Genomic DNA, 10,146 nt, shown 5'->3' with positions numbered 1-10,146 from the left:
CCAGACGCCATGATCTTCGTTTTCTGAATGTTGAGTTTTAAGCCAACTTTTTCACTCTCCTCTTTCACTTTCATCAAAAGGCTTTTGAGTTCCTCTTCACTTTCTGCCATAAGGGTGGTGTCATCTGCATATCTGAGGTTATTGATATTTCTCCTGGCAATCTTGATTCCAGCTTGTGCTTCTTTCAGCCCAGCATTTTTCATGATGTACTCTGCATATAAGTTAAATAAGCAGGGTGGGTGACAATATACAGCCTTGATGTACTCCTTTTCCTATTTGGAACCAGTCTGTTGTTCCATGATTCTGTGAAAGTGCTGCACTCAATATGCCAGCAAATTTGGAAAACTCAGCAGTGGCCACAGGACTGGAAAAGGTAGGTTTCATTCCAATGCCAAAGAAAGGCAATGCCAAAGAATGCACAAACTACCACACAATTGCACTCATCTCACACACTAGTACAGTAATGCCCAAAATTCTCCAAGCCAGGCTTCAGCAATACGTGAACTGTGAACTTTCAGATGTTCAAGCTGGTTTTAGAAAAGGCAGAGGAACCAGAGATCAAATTGCCAACAATCACTGGATCATGGAAAAAGCAAGAGAGTTGCAGAAAAACATCTATTTCTGCTTTATTGACTATGCCAAAGCCTTTGACTGTGTGGATCACAAGAAACTGTGGAAAATTCTGAAAGAGATGGGAATACCAGACCACCTGACCTGCCTCTTGAGAAACCTGTATGCAGGTCAGGAAGCAACAGTTAGAACTGGACATGGAACAACAGACTGGTTCCAAATAGGAAAAGACACACAAGCAGTGGAAAAATGCTCTGAAAGTCCCTCTGGCTTTTTTTTTCTCTCTTGTAATCTGTTGAATAAGGATAAGAGGCTTATGGAAGTGTCCTGATGGGAGAGACTGACTGAGGGGGAAAGTGGATCTTGTTCTGAGGGCATCAGAACAAGAGGGCAGAGAGAATGAAAAACTCTGAGGGCATCAGAGGGCAGACAGAATGAAAGCCACTAATCACACTGACCACAGTCTTTTCTAACTCAATGAAACCATGAACCATGCCGTGTAGGGCCACCCAAGATGGATAGGTCACGGTAGCGAGTTTCGACAAAATGTGGTCCACTGCAGAAGGAAATGGCAAACCAATTCAGTATTCTTTCCCTGAGAACCCCATGAACAGTATGAAAAGGCAAAAAGATATGACACTGAAAGATGAACACTTCAGGTCAGTAGGTGCCCAAAATGCTACTGGAGAAGAATGGAGAAATTACTCCAGAAAAAATGAAGAGACAGAGCCAAAGCAAAAGCAACACCCATTTGTAGATATGACTGGTGATGGAAGTAAAGTCCGATGCTATAAAGAACAGTGTTGCATAGGAACCTGGAATGTTAGGTCCATGAATCAAGGTAAATTGGATATGGTCAAACAGAAGATGGCAAGAGTGAACATCAACATTTTAGGAATCAGTGAACTAAAATGCACTGGAATGGGCAAATTTAACTCAGATAAGAATTATACTACTCTGGGCAAGAATCCCTTAGAAGAAATGGAGTAGCCCTCATAGTAAAAAAAAAAAAGAGTCCAAAATGAAGTACTTGGATGCAATCTAACAGAATGGTCTCTGTTCATTTCCAAGGCAAACCATTCGGTATCATATCGCTATGATACTGAAGTTTATGCCCCAACCAGTAATGCCAAAGAAGCTGAAGTTGAACGGTTCTATGAAGACCTACAAGACCTTCTAGAACTAACACCAAAAAAAGATGTCCTTTTCATCACAGGGGACTGGAATGCAAAAGTAGGAAGCCAAGAGATACCTGGAATAACAGGCAAATTTAGCCTTGGAGTACAAAATGAAGCAGGGCAAAGGATAACAGAGTTTTGCCAAGAGAATGCACTGGTCATAACAAACACCTCTTTCAACAACACAAGAGAAGACTCTACACATGAACATCACCAGATGGTCAATACTGAAATCAGATTGATTCTATTCTTTGCAGCTGAAGATGGAGAAACTCTATACAGTCAGCAAAAACAAGACCGGGAGCTGACTGTGGCTCAGATCATGAACTCCTTATTGCCAAACTCAGACTTAAATTGGAGAAAGTAGAGAAAACCACTAGACCATTCAGGTATGACCTAAATCAAATCCCTTATGATTATACAGTGGAAATGACAAATAGATTCAAGGGATTAGATCTGATAGAGTGCCTGAAGAACTATGGACAGAGGTTCGTGACATTGTGCAGGAGACAGTGATTAAGACAACTGCCAAGAAAAAGAAATGCAAAAAGGCAAAATGCTTGTCTGAGGAGGCCTTTAAAATAGTTGAGAAAGGAAGAGAAGCAAAAGGCAAAAGAGAAAAAGAAAGATATACCCATGTGAATGGAGAGTTCCAAAGAATAGCAAGGAGGGATAAGAAAGCCTTCCTTAGTGATCAGTGAAAAGAAATAGAGGAAAAAACTAGAATGAAAAAGACTAGAGATCTCTTCAAGAAAATTAGAGATACCAAGGGAATAGTTCATGCAACAATGGGCACAATAAAGGACAGAAATGCTATGGACCTACCAGAAGCAGAAGATATTAAGAAGAGGTGGCAACAATACACAGAAGAACTACGCAAGAAAGATCTTCATGACCCGGATAACCAAGATGGTGTGATCACTCACCTAGCGCCAGACATCCTAGGTTGTGAAGTCAAGTGGGCCTTAAGAAGCATCACTACAAACAAAGCTAGTAGAGGTGATGGAATTCCACTTGAGCTATTTCAAGTTCTAAAAGATGATGCTGTGGAAGTGCTGCATTCAATATGCCAGCAAATTTGGAAAACTCAGCAGTGGCCACAGAACAGGAAAAGATCAGTTTTCATTCCAATCCTAAAGAAAGGCAATGCAAAGAATGTTCAAACTACTGCACAATCATACTCATCTCACACACTAGCAAAGTAATTCTCCAAGCCAGACTTTAACAGTACATACCATGAACTTCCAGATGTTCATGCTAGATTTAGAAAGGCAGAGGAATCAGAGATCAAAATGCCAACATCTGTTGGATCATAGAATAAGCAAGAGAGTTCCAGAAAAACATCTATTTCTGCTTTATTGACTATGCTAAAGCTTTGGACTGTGTGGATCACAACAAACTGTGGAAAATTCATAAAGAGGTGGGAATACCAGACCACCTCACCTGCTTCCTGAGAAACCTGTATGCAGGTCAGGAAGCAACAGTTAGAACTGGACATGGAACAACACACTGTTTCAAAATTTGGAAAGGAGTACATTAAGTCTGTATATTGTCTCCCTGCTGATTTGACTTATATGCAGAATATATCATGCGAAATGCTAGGCTGGAAGGAGCGCAAACTGGAACCAAGATTTCCAGGAGAAATATCAATAACCTCAGATATGCAGATGACACTACCCTTAGAAAACAAACAAAAGCTAAAGAGCCTCTTGATGAAAGTGAAAGAGAGAGTGAAAAGTTGGCTTAAAACCCAACATTCAGAAAACGAAGATCAAGGCATCTGGTCCCATCACTTCATGGCAAATAAATGGGGAGACAATGGGAACAATGACAGACTTTATTTTGGGGGGCTTCAAAATCACTGCAGATGGTAACTCCAGCCATGAAATTAAAAGGTGCTTGTTCTTTGGGAGAAAAGCTATGACCAACCAACCTAGACAGCATAATTAAAAAGCAGAGACATTACTTTGCCAACAAAGATCTGTTTAGTCAAAGCTATGGTTTTTCCAGTAGTCGTGTATGGATATGAGAATTGGACCATAAAGCTGAGCACCAAAGAATTGATGCTTTTGAAGTGCGGTGTTGGAGAAGACTCTTGAGAGTCCCTTGGACTATAAGGAGATCCAACCAGTCAATCCTAAATGAAATCAGTCCTGAATATTCATCGGAAGGACTGATGCTGGAGCTGAAATTCCAATACTTAGGCCACCTGATGCGAAGAACTGATTCATTGGAAAAGACCCTGATGCTGGGAAAGATTGAAGGTGGCAGAAAAAGGTGACAACAGAGGTTGAGATGGTTGGATGGCATCACCGACTCAATGGACATGAGATTTGAGTAGGCTCCGGGAGATGGTGATGGACGGGAAAGCCTGGCGTGCTGCCATCCATGGGGCTGCAAAAAGTCGGCATATGACTGAGCAACTGAACTGAACTAAACTGTGATCTGTTAAGGCTATCAGAATGCAGAGAAGACAGGAACTGCCCAGCACTCTCTTCAGCCCAGGAAACTCAAAGACATCTTTTCTTGGTAACAAAAAAATTCTTTGCCTTTGGGAACAGCTGTCACAGTGTCAGCTCTGGCTTCATATTACTTAACCACACAGTACCACCTCCCATTGCAAATTTAAGAGACATCAAAAATACTGAGAGGTCAGTAACAGAATCCTAGCCATTGCTTTAACAAATCTCCTGTGTTCCAGCTCATCTCTGCCCCAATCTGATATGTAAAAACATGACATGTAGCTTATTAATCACTAATGGAATCCTTGTAGAAGAAGTTTTAATGCCCTTGTCAGCCACTGTGTTCACATTGAGCATCTGAGTGAATCAGGTGGATAAATTGATCTTTGGTTTCCCCCGCTAAGGAGACAATCACTGAACCACTAGGACACAGATTAAAACTGTTTTTCTTTCAGTGAGGTTAAAGTCTTTGCAAAATCACCACTTAGAATAATGCTGTTTGTCTGGGGATATAGTCCACTTTTGTAGGTAGGAAATAGCTCCATATTTTGTAGAAATAAAACAACTATTGTTGTCTATGTCCTTACACTAGAAGAAGTTCAATTGCAGAGACAGAGTGTGTGCATGGGTGCTCAGCCACTAAGTTGTGTCTGACTCTTTGCAGCCCCATGAACTGAGACTTGCCAAGCTTCTCTGTCCATGGGATTTTCCAGCAAGAATACTAGAGTGGGTTGCCATTTCCTCCTCCAGGGAATCTTCCTGACCCAAGAATTGAATCTGAGTCTCCTGCATTAGCAGGCAGATTCTTTACCACGGAGACACCTGGGAAGGCCCACCACAAAGATAGAGTGGTTATCCACTATCATGGGAGGATAATTAGCATCCTAACACTTTTTCCTCTATGATGTGGGTCATACGGTAGAAGCTAGCCAAGCCAGATGGTCCTTTCTCTGATCTTTGTCTGCCAGAGGACAGTCATAGGATCCAGCCTCAGCAAGTCAGACATTCTTACCCTGGACTTTTAATTTAGACTCAGAGACAGCTTAGAATTCTATGGCAGCACAGGCACTTGGGCTGCTGGCCTCAGCTGTGGTGGTGTCCATCAGCCAGAAGGCAAGGTGTCCATCAGCCATCAGCAGCAAGGCCAGAGTTGGGGGCAATCACATCAAACTGTCCCTGCAGCACGACCTCAGCTGTTTCTCATGCCCAGCCTCTCTCAGATCCTGTCTTTAAAATCTGGTTAACCAGCCTTCTGGTCAATTCTGTTAGCCCTCATTATCCTTCTACTAAAGTTAGCAGGTGTCCACTCCTGTTACGTGCCATTCAGAACCCTGAGGGGCACAGAGAACAATATTCCCATTGTGCAGAGTCTCCCCTGTAGGGCAGAGACCTGACTCTTGTCCAGGGAGCATCTGGATGTCTAGGTAACTAGCAAAGGGGCCTTATCTCCTTCCCTGCAGAGAGCTTGATTGCATAATTGTTGCTTCCTTTCCCGTTCTAAAAGTCTCTGACTCTTCATGAAGTGTTGTACAGTGAAAGACTCAAAACTACTTGAATTTCTGCAGCCTTAGTGATAAGGAGAGGATTTCTGGGTAGGGGTTGGGGGGTGGGGGGAAGCCATTATGTGAAGCCCATAGATGGATCTTGTCCAAATCAAACAGAGTATCTCAAGTCCATATTGTGCATAGGTCCCCAAAGACGTGATTGTATCTGGTAAACAATGTTTGCTGCATATCAAGACCAAGAAAATGCACAGTTCAGTTAATAATGTTCACAGGTGTCTGTTATATGAATGGTCCCATTGGCGACAAATAATCAGAGATGATAAGACAGGGAGAGTGACTGGCAGTTATACATATTCAGTAATCTGAATCATTTTTGTAGCCTGGAGAGTGGGCAATGTGGTCATAACATGCATAGATCATGGGGTTTGGTGGGGAGAGTAGATATTGTTTGTTTTTAAGCTGTTCCCATGGTCACATTATAACAGTTTCAGGGAAAACCCATTTGAAACATTATGGATCAGGGAAACTTTCTTAGTTAATGATGAAAGTGAAAGTGAAAATCAATCAGTCGTGTCTGACTCTTTGCAATCCCATGGAAAAAGTCCTTGGATTTCTCCATGGAATACTGGAGAAATACTGGTAGCCTTTCCCTTCTCCAGAGGAAGGATCTTCCCAACTCAGGGATCAAACCCAGGTCTTCTGCACTGCAGGCAGATTCTTTACCAGCTGAACCACGAGAGAAGCACAAGAATACTGGAGTGGGTAGCCTGTCCCTTCTCCAGCAGATCTTCCTGACCCAGGACTCAAACTGGGGTCTCCTGCATTGCCCGCAGACTCTTTACCAACTGAGCTACCAGGGAAGCCGTAGTTAATGGTAAACCAATCTATTTGGAGTGGTTCAAAACAGTCCTTAAAGGAAAGGGAGACTATTATAGATTGAGAGAGGCTTAAGAGATATGTCAACCAAAAGCAATGGTAGATCCTTACTTAAATCCTGATTCAATTAAAACTGTGAGAACATGAACTGAGTACTAGATGATATTAAGGAGTTACTGATGATGATATCGTAGGGATATTAGTGGTATTGTGGTGTGTTTTTTTCCCAAGTCCTTACCATTAGAGATACATACTGAATTTATGTGTGAAATAAAAGAATGTCTTAGATTTGCTTTGAAATATTCTAGCACAGTATTACTGAAAGTGTGGTTTGCAGATCAGTGCCAGTTTTCCAACTGTGTGCTATCAGTTTGTGATAAGTGCAGACATTGACAATGAGTGTGTAAAATACATTGACAATGAGTGTTTAGAAACTGTGATATACTGGAGTGGGTTGCCATTTCCTGCTCCAGGGGATCGTCCCAACCCAGGGATCAAACCTATGTCTCCTGTGTCTCCTGCATTAGCTGGAAGATTCTTGACCACTAGCACCATCTAGGAAGACCAAGAACCTGTGATAACACTTTGCATTGTCATGGCATCCAAGCAGCAATGAGCAGATTTGTCTCATTGACCAGAGCAGAACCCAGTTGGATATTGTTGAACTTGCATAGTGAACGGCCTATGGTCCATGATAACTGGAAATTAAACAAAAGGGTTCTTAACTACTGATAGCTTAAGAAGAAATGCTTTAGCACACACAGAGAGGGGTGAGGGTGTAGTGTTAGATGAAAAAGAATTGCAAACATCTGGTGACTGTTGAAGCTAGGTGAAAGGCATATAGCACAATTCTCTCTATTTTTGTGAAAATTTGATAATCTACATCATTTGGTTTATTAAAATTAACCCAATGTGTTAATTTTAAACACACACTGTCAATAAATATATTTATATCTAAACATACAGCATGTAAGTATAATACATGTGTATTTTACACACATAAAAATGATGCATAATATAGAAAGATACACAGAATTCACAGCTCACATAGGTTACATAACATATGTAGTTTTATTTTACAGAGATCTTAGGTAAACAAATTAATTTGCTGGATGATAAGCTTGGTGAGCTTTTATTATATAACTGTAATAAACTGATTATATAATAGACAACTTGAGGCCAAGGATCCTATGAGATACCATTTCTGTGTCTCCACAGCACTCAACCCAGGGTACTACAGAGTTAATGGTATCCAATAAACCCTGGCTAACCAGCTAAACTCAGGAAATTGTGATGCAGAGTGGTTTAATTCTCTGTGCAATAAGAACATACCACTCAATTCAAGAATCAGTCTCCTGAATCTGCCCTCATGGAGATTTGTCACAGAACATTTGAGACTGAGGGGAACTTGGAGCTTTATAAAATGTCCTCATTTTGTAAACAGAAGTGAGGGCCGGAGAAGTTCCATGAGCCTCGCTGGACATCTCGCTTGTTAATGGCGAAGCTATTGCCTCCAGTGCCTGCAATTGGACGGTTCCTTCTGCCGTGTTGTTTCTCAGAAGATACAAATCCCCCCCCCACCCCACGCCCTCTGCTCCTGGCTTAAAATTATCTGGTTTCAGATGTAGGAAAGAAACAGTTGTCAAGCTGACTCCACCAGGAGGCTGAACAGGAGATGTGACTACAGAGCAAGTCATATCATGACTAGTATTTACCCAGTACTGCTCTGTGCCTCTGGCCTTCAGGAACTTTCTGTCTATTGGGGAAGGCAGGTGTACACATGTCAAGAGAGAGTAGTTTTGCTGTGTAGGATTAAAGCATAAAGGATTAGCTGGGTAGAGCCCTGGGGTCTGGAGAAGGGACAGAATGTCTTAGAGGCCATGGAGCTTGGGAATGAGGTCAGAGAACCAAGGAGAGGGCAGAACTCTGGGTTAGAATCACACGGACCTGGTTTTATGCTTCACCCTGTTGATACTAAAGAGCTTGAGAGGTTTCTGTGGGGAACAGGATAAGACCCAATACTGGCTGGATTTAAACAGACTAAGTATGCGGAAGTGTCTGGCAGCAGGGAGAAATATGAAAAGGGCCTAAGGAGATGAAAGTGTGGAGCAGGTGATGGCAGAGGGAAGAGAGAGAAAATGCAGGTGTGAGAATTTTGACTTCTAAGTGAAAAAACAAAAAGACAAACAAAAAACCCTGCCAACACTCCCACCCACTGTCCAAAACTATGTGACATGCCAGGTGCTGTTCTAACACCATACAAATCTGAACTAATCTGAACATCCTGAATTAGGTATTATTGTTATTCTTGCTTTACAGATGAAGAAACTGAAACAAGGAAAGTTAAGTCACATGCCCGAGGATAAACAGTAAAATCAAGATTATACCCAGCAGTCAGTCTGTCTGCTGGTCTCAGCTCTTCACGACCATTGCACACTGTAGTGAAGTAAAGGTATTAGAGGTAAAAGTCATGATGAATCCATCCTGACCAAGTGTCTTGAGTGAGTGAGTGAGTGAGTGAAGTCGCTCAGTCGTGTCCGACTCTTTGCGACCCCATGGACTACAGCCTACCAGGCTCCTCCCTCCATGGGATTCTCCAGGCAAGAGTACTGGAGTGGGTTGCCATTTCCTTCTCCAGGGGATCTTCCCGACCCAGGGATTGAACCTGGGCCTCCAGCATTTCAGGCAGATGCTTTAACCTCTGAGCCACCAGGGAAGCCTGACCAAGTGTCTTAGAAAATGTTAATGCCATTGACAAGTTAGATACATTAAATGAGAATATTAGTCTGGGGGAAAGCAGATACATACAGCTGGTTTTTTCTACATTTTGTTTAAGCTGACAAGGCCACATCTGAGCAAAGTGTCCCATGGGAATTTAGAACTATAGGACAGGAACTTGGGAGAGATGTAGTTGCCAGTTCCCTCCTGTTAGCACTTGAAAAACGTTGTGCCTCTTCATTCTGGCCTCCGTGATATCAGATAAGAAATCTGCTATCGTTTGAATTGGTTTTGCTTGTAACTATTGCATCATTAATCTCTGGTTGCTGTTGTCATTTCTTAGTTTTCAGAAGTTTAATTATGATGTGTTTGATGAGAATTTTTTTTAGATTTCTCTTATTTCAGGTTCACTTACCTCTTGAATCTGTAGGTTTCTGTTTTTCGCTATTTATTTCAGCCATTATTTCTTTGACTATCATTTAGTCCAACAGTCTTTCTGGTCGCCTGCTGGGATCCTGATGATATAGGAGTGAGCTTTTGTTAGAGTGTCTGGCAGCAGGGAGAACCAGGAGGAGAGCCTAAGGAGATGAGAGTGTGGAGCAGGCAATGGCAGAGTGAAGAGAAAGAAAAGGCAGGTGTGAGAAATTTGACTTTTTAGTAAAAAAAAAGGGGGGGGGCAAAAAACCCCACTAACCACCCCACACACACCCTTTTTATTGGAGCTTTTATTACTGTCCACAGATGTCAGGAAACCAAGAGATTTTGTTACTGCCCCACAGGTCCCTTCCCCACCTTCAGTCTCTTTTAGCTGTTTCTCAGATTGAGTGAATTTAATTG

At 42.1% G+C, this 10,146-nt stretch overlaps 1 non-coding gene across 1 annotated transcript; it reads right to left on the bottom strand.

Moving 5' to 3' along the window:
* Positions 1-9,235: 9,235 nt before the first annotated feature.
* Positions 9,236-9,307, bottom strand: TRNAF-GAA (transfer RNA phenylalanine (anticodon GAA)). The gene has a single exon. It is a non-coding gene; the product is annotated as a tRNA-Phe (tRNA).
* Positions 9,308-10,146: the final 839 nt, after the last annotated feature.

The sequence above is a fragment of the Ovis aries genome, chromosome 13 (assembly GCF_016772045.2).
Source record: "Ovis aries strain OAR_USU_Benz2616 breed Rambouillet chromosome 13, ARS-UI_Ramb_v3.0, whole genome shotgun sequence".
Taxonomy (NCBI): Eukaryota; Metazoa; Chordata; class Mammalia; order Artiodactyla; family Bovidae; genus Ovis; species Ovis aries.
This window is presented reverse-complemented; position numbering and strand designations above follow the sequence as displayed.